The following is a 6000-nucleotide window of genomic DNA, read 5'->3' as shown; positions in this document are numbered from 1 at the left end:
GAGCATCTGGACGCAGAGTCTGAGAGTGAAACCCTAACCGCTCTCTTGTACTTTGATGATTGATTAATATAAAAAGAAATACCGAAAGGGGCGCCAGTCTTTGGGGCCAATATCTCTAGGCACGGAACTCCGCCGGGCCAGTCCTTGTGATCTGTGAATTGTTTTGAAGTGGTTATTTGGTGCTGTCGCGGTTGATTCTTGACTTGGAGTGTCCAAGTCTGTTACAGCAGCCAAAGAACACGGAAGAAAAGGAAAGACAAAAGCAGGGCTGGTACCAGACTTTGTGGGGACCGACCTTGATCAGATGGACGAAAGTACTAAACTTTGCAGAGTATGGGGCAAAGCCAAGGCCAACTTTATTTCAACCAAATTGGCAGCTCGACTTCGAATTATGCCCGAGGAAATGGGGCCATCGTCCGAGGCAGTTCTAGCGGCGTCCGGACGAGATTTTGCCATTACACGTGTCATTGGCTGCAACAGACTTGGACACCCTAAGTCAAGAATCTGGCAGGATGCACGAGAAATCACTTAAATTTACTTCACACTTCAATAGATTCTACACGGCCTGGTGTAGTTCGGTGCCCAGAGGTATTGGCCCAAAAGTCTGACGTCCCTTTTGGTATTTATTTTTATATTAAGAATTGAGCAAAGTACAAATTCTGCAGGTCCTCTCTGCTCAGTGCTACCTGGAAAATCTGAGGAAGAAGAGAGACCCTAGTTACAATTTATAGGCCCATGGCCTTCTAAAATCCGTACATGAAAAGCTTCACGTCCTAAAATCATCTCAAGCCCAAAGGCTAGCGCTCTAGGCAGGAAACATAAATTATGGAAATCTATACACAATGCCACGTCACCAACCAACACGTTTTGGATGTCCACAAAGCCTTCCATGTCAGCACTCCTCCGCATTTTTTGGGCCGTCTATACAGCTATGCCACATCAACACTCTTCACGCATTTAAAAATAATGCCTTATGTCCCTAGGGCCCCATCAAACGGGAGCCCCATAAGTTGGAATAACTTATATCTGTGAGTTTCCATGTAATCTCGTCTCGATGGACATGCCACATCATCATTTTGTGATATACTCCCCTCTTGAAAGAATTATAATTGCCCTCAATTACGCCTGCAAAATTCAAGCCACATACTAGTTTAGTAGACATTGATTGACGCACTAGACGACACAAACCCAACACTTGCACAAAGAAGACAGTCACTAAACATCCACATCACATAAAGTCCATCGAGATCTTGGACCACGATCTCTCAGCAACGTGTTTAGCAATCGCATCTAAATCCACAACGGATCTCACTGATGTCGAATTCACTAATTCTCATTGCTATCATGTCCATCTCATATGGAACCTCAAGACAGAAATGCTGCAGTCATTCCGTCTTTCAAACATGCACTCAGACACGACTCACATGAGAGAGTATACGTGTCACGAGGGACGCGGCACCGCTAACCTTAGTTGTTGGTTTCTTTCGAATGATTTTTGTTGAATTTTTGAGACCCTCTTTTTGAAGTTTCAAATGGTCGGACATTGTATGGCCAATGTGAACGGTAGTTTCACCCGCAGACGGGAAGTTGGTCGGCACTGGAACTCATACAGTAAAAGGATGTCTAGGCTTAGTTCAAGATCATGTAGGTACCCCCGTCGCACTTAGCAAGTTGGTAGATACTAGGAAATGAACTCAATAAAGGCATAAAGTCAAGGTGGGATCACCAATAGAAAGTATCCGACAATTAGGCCACATTGCACTTTTGGATGTGGTCCCAATGAGGATAGATGGTCAGATTACCAGTGAGAGCCCAACGAAAGCATCTCTTAAAAATTAGGGAACTGCTATTTGGGCCGTGAAATCTGTTCACGTCATTAGCTTCAGAATGACAAGGAGAGCATTTTATTGCTCTACTGCCAAGTCAACTGACGCACCAGTTGAGGTATTTTTAGCAAAGTCGGCCAAAGTCGACTCGAGCACTTCTGCCACTTTGGGAGAGTTGGGCGAGCTGGTTATCAGCAAAGGGGGCGTCATTTTCAGATTTTCATGTGGATTGTCACAGCTTAAGAGCTATGGAATGCTTGCTTACCCTCTTATGTACAATCCGGTGCCAGGAGTGATGTCGTGCACACTACGCACTGTTCTCTCTCTCTCTCCCCTACGAGCAGTTATGTTATGCCCTCAAGTGGGTTTCTCATTGGACTAATGTACAATTGTCTGGGTTCATGCGCGATTGCTTCACATGAGAAATCTCGCTGATTCAAAGGGCAAGTCATAGAGCTAGCACATCATATGTACATATGAATTCAGTGTAATAGGTGGAAATGACAAAAGTATGAAGGTCTCATTATGTCATTTGTATCTATGTGTTACGACCTTTCTTGCGGATACATGCGATGATAAAAAAAGTGCTAACAACACAAGATCATCAGTGGCATGTATTTATGGTATGCAATCGAGGACGTTTGCGATTTCAAGAGAGGGGTATGTCACGAGGATGTGGCAACTGCTAACCTTAGTTGTTGGTTTCTTTCCAATGATTTTTGTTTAATTTTTGAAACCCTCTTCATGAAGTTGCAAATGGTCGGACATTCTATGGCCAATGTGAACGGTTTTTTTTTCCGAGAAAAAGATCCTTCTATTAGTTAATGAAAACTGCCCATAGGGCTACAACCACCTCTGCAAGAGAGGGCTACAACAAGCATGATGGGGAGACTCTCCCAATGAAAAAACAGCATATATACAATGAGGCTAGATTAAGAGATGGGAGGAGGGAAGAGCCACACAGGTGGACATTAGTGCCATCTGAGCACCCCTTGGACTATGGTGTAGAAAGGCCCAGGGCGCCAGAGTCGAAGGAAAGCCTCGCGGCACTCCCGCATGCGGTCGGAGCTGCCCTGTAGTCCCTCAAGCTGTCCTCTGAGAGTATGGATCAGCTCTAGCCAAAAGTCACGAACAGTCTCTGCTGGTGGCACACGCCGAGCCTCAAAGATGCGGAAACAGCGGGCCCGCCTGATGAACCAAAGTGTCAGGCCACTGATGAGCTCCCAACACTCCTCTCTCTCACTGCACCACTCCTGCTGGTGGAAGATAGCTCAAACTGGAGTGCCAGGCCCGTGAGGGTGGACCAAGCCGCTGCCCCCCAAGTGTACTGTCGAGCCGTGGAGAGAGCAGGCATCAGCCCAAGAACTCGTAGCCACACCTGCTGGGCCAAGGGAGAGTCCCAAAGACAGTGACGCTGACTCTCCACCAAATGGTCACAAGCTGCACATGTGGCCGAGAGACCACTATGCACTAGCCAGCTCCTTAATGCTGTGGCTCTATGTGCGACCAGCCACTGAAACAAGGTGACTCCCCTCGGCTGTATGGAGTCCCACAACCTCTCCCAAAAGTCTGCCAAGAACTCGACTGTGAGACCCTCCTCCTGCCAATGACGTGCTGCAGCGGGGAGGGCCTCTCTCTGTGCTGCTAGTATATGACGTCCCAGTCGAACAGTGTACTGAAAGAACAGGACTCCTGGGTGGTCCCTCCATAGCCACTCACCAGGATCCCACTGTACTCATGCCAATGGACAACACTCCCAAGCCCATAGCCTCCATTTTCCTGTCTCAAGAACAGCTGGGTCAGGGTCTATGACGCAGGTCCACCCACAGATGCCCACTACTCGGATCCTCTAAAAACAAAACTCTCCTACCTGTGGGGCCTCAACTGCAACTCGCCGTAGTCGTCCCCCACCCTGAAGCTCCAAGAACAGGGCTAAGATAGACTCTGAGCAGGCCCTGACTGAAATGAGAACCTCCGGTCGTGTGAAGGCTCCCATCCACTGGGGTGCTACTGGCTCGAGAGGCGTGAGCCACTCAGCTGGAACTGACTCTGAGATGTCCTGACACATGCTCTGCACCCCTCTCATGCCCTATAGCTGGAAACCCTACACCTCCTCTGACAAACCTGTGAACTCTAGCCAGTCACCTAGAGAGCACGCATGACCTGCTGCCATGGGACCCCAAGAAACATGAGGCCGACTACCAACCAAGTGGCCTCTCTGAGAGCTAACCATGGGGTTCCAGACGAGGGGCTACCGTAGGTGCTCCTCTGTGCACGTAGGCTGTCTCTGCTCTAGGCCACGCCGTAAGAGCTCCCAAGATTGAAGCAAACTCACTGCGAAGCGGTCCTCCAGTCTCCTACTCAAACCAACTCGGTGCAACTCTGTAAAGATCCATCTGATCGAAGGTTGCCAGAGGCCTCCTGACTGAGGCACCCTGGCACGAAGCCTCTACAGCAAGAACTCCTTCCAGGGCTCCTCTCCAGGAAGAAGTCCTCTGACTACGAACTTCCCAAGAAGGGCTCTGCTCTGCTGTGCTAGATCAATGATCCCAAGCCCTCCCTGAGAACAAGGAAGTGTGATGATGACCGACTAAGCCACCTTGGCTCGGGCAATCTGAGTGTCACGACCTGACTAAAGGAAGTTCCTGATCAGCCTCTCTACCTGGCTGATATAAGAACTCGAGAAGATCCAGCAAGAAGTGATGTACCACATAGTCGCCAACAACACGTGGTTGGCAAATACTACTCTACCAGCCAACGAAAGTCGTGTGGAGCTCCAATGTAGCAGCTTTCTCCTGATGGACAAGAGAAGAGGAGAAATCTGCTGCTTGGGGGACAAGTCCAAACCAACCTGACAACCCAAGTACCGAGCTGCAGTCCCTGGGGGAATCCACCTGAAACCCTGTCCTAGCATCCAATCTGGCACAGGAGCACTGCCAAACGAGAAAGCCACTGTCTTTCTCTAGTTGATCAGTGCGCTTGATGCACAAGAGAAGGTCTCCAAAGCCTGCTCACATCTGTGCAGATTGGCCTCCTGGCCCTCTAAGTACAAGGCCGAGTCATCGACAAACTTAGCGTCCAGTAGCTCATCTCCCCGAATAGGGAGTGCTAAGCCCCTCAGACCAACCTGCTGTGACACCAAAAATCTGCTCATCGCCTCCGCATAGAACAGAAAGAGAAAGGGGGCAAGAGGACAACCCTGTCTGACCGAGCGTGTGAGCATGAAGCGCTCACCTCTACCTCTTGCCAAAAGCACCTCACTGTGAGCCTGTATGTACAAAGTTGCCACCCCTCTGATCCAAGCATCTGAGAAACCCATCCTGCGTAGAGTGCCCTCTAGAAAGTCCCAGTCAACTCTATCGTATGCCTTCTCAAAATCGAGAAGAAGAATCACAAGGTCCTCCCCACGGAGCCGTGCCAGGGCAGAAGCCTCCCAGAAAGTGAAGATGTTGTCAAGGATACTGCGTTCCTTGACAAAACATGTCTGAGTCCCATGTATAAGGCTCTCCAAAAGTGGCTGAATCCTCAAACTCAGAGCCTTGGCAAGAATTTTGTAGGCTGAGTTGAGGATGATGATGGGGCGCCACTGTCGAATCTCATCCAAGGAGCCACCCTCCTTAGGAATGAGGTAAATCACGCCCTCACTCATGCTATCAGGCATCACTCCTGTGTGCAAAATGTACTGAAAGGCACTACAAATATCTAGGCCAAGCAGGTCCCAGCACTCCAAGAAAAAGCTGGGAGTCAACCCATCCTCACCTAGACAGCTACCACGAGGGAGGGCCCTAAGAGCCGTGTGCAGCTCCTCAAGCTGAAGTGGCATCTCTAGCCTCTGGCGCATCTCCTGAGTCACAAGACAAGGCATCTGTGCCCAAACCTGCTCCCTGCATGCATCCTGCCGCTCTGGCTGGGGCTCAGCCGACAGTAACTCACGGTAAAATTCAGTAGCAACTGCACGCATATCCTCGAGCTCACAAACAACTGACCCATCGGGTCTCCTCAACTGATTGACCTTGGCATGCGAGTGCCGAGGTCCCACAGTCTCAAAAAAAGCACCTGTCACTCTGTCACCCTCCTGAGTCTACTAAGATGCCTGTCGGTGAAAGGCAAACTCATGATACCTCTCCTCTGTGCTAGCAAGCTCCTGTCGAGCCTGCTGTAACTGCTCCTCCAA

This window comes from Adiantum capillus-veneris, chromosome 6 (assembly GCF_014529385.1).
Source record: "Adiantum capillus-veneris isolate H3 chromosome 6, ASM1452938v2, whole genome shotgun sequence".
NCBI lineage: Eukaryota > Viridiplantae > Streptophyta > Polypodiopsida > Polypodiales > Pteridaceae > Adiantum > Adiantum capillus-veneris.
Note: the sequence above shows the minus strand (reverse complement) of the source record.